The following is a 1,228-nucleotide window of genomic DNA, read 5'->3' on the forward strand; positions in this document are numbered from 1 at the left end:
TCCCTGAAGGTGCAGACTGAAGGCATTGTGGAGAATGGGTGTCAGAGCACCCTTCCACAACCCCATCAGTGACCAGCACACAGCATCTGTGCAAGAACAGAGCATAATTGACCCTTGTCCAGTGGAAGAGCCTGGTTCCCAGTGTCTCTCCACCACCTCGCCATGTCAGTACCCATAATTTACTCTCTACATCCATTTAGTTACCAACCTCGGTCACACCCTTCCTTTTTTACTAAACTTTGTACTAAATCATTTAGGACAAAATTATTTATTCCTATAATAATATTATAATCAGGGAGCTTTTAGGATTAAGTCATTTGACCCAGTTTCTACTTGGTTTCCAGCTGGCAAAACAAAAGTTTTGCCACTGATAGTTGTAAGTAGAGTCAGAGGTGGTGCTGCTGTGCTGATATTGGTGATAATGATGATTACTTTTTATATTGACACCTCACAACCTACAAGCCCAAGATACAGGCAGAGACTGGATTCACAAAAACAACACCCTTTAAATTTTTAAAAAAGTAGTAATAGACCATCCATAAAGATGGTGGAGGAATAGGACGGGGAGAACACTTTCTCCCTGACAAATTCATCAAAAGAACATTTAAACGCAGAGTAAATTCCACAAAACAACTTCTGAATGCCAGCAGAGGACATCAGGAACCCAGAAAAGCAACCCATTGTCTTCGAAAAGAGATAGGAAAAAATATAAAAGACAAAAAAAAAAGAGACAAAAGAGGGAGGGACAGTGCTCTGTCCCAGGAAGGGAGTCTTAAAAAGAGAGAAGTTTCCAAACACCAGGAAACATTATCACTGTCGAGTCTGTGCCGAGCCTTGGAAGCACAGAGGGCAACATAACAGGGAGGAAAAATAAATAAACAATTAAAATCCACAGATTATGAGCTCTATGGTAACTCCCCTAGCAGAGAAGCAGTGCAGACGCCTGCACACGCCACTATCAAGTGGGGGCTGGGCAGGGAGGCGCGGCGCAGGCTGCATCGCTTACAGTAAGGGTCTGGTTGAATACCCCGAGCGCTACCTGAATGAAATAATTTGGGCTAGCAAACCAGACTGTGGGATATCTACCACACAAAAAGCCAGCCCTAACCTAAGACACCGCCAGGCCCACGCACGGAACAAGGGACTGAACAGAGATAGCCGGCTGCAGACCATTCCCCTCCGGTGACAGGCAGCCAGAGCCGGAACGGGGCAATCGCAGCCCCAGAGA

The 1,228-nt window shown here is 45.4% G+C and overlaps 1 protein-coding gene across 1 annotated transcript in view; it reads left to right on the forward strand.

The window, feature by feature from the left end:
• The window catches only part of LOC104991574 (olfactory receptor 1G1-like), a 7,795-nt gene that overhangs the window by 1,417 nt on the left and 5,150 nt on the right, over positions 1–1,228 (forward strand). The window lies entirely within an intron of this gene.

Source organism: Bison bison, unplaced genomic scaffold (assembly GCF_000754665.1).
Source record: "Bison bison bison isolate TAMUID 2011002044 unplaced genomic scaffold, Bison_UMD1.0 scf7180017864193, whole genome shotgun sequence".
NCBI lineage: Eukaryota > Metazoa > Chordata > Mammalia > Artiodactyla > Bovidae > Bison > Bison bison.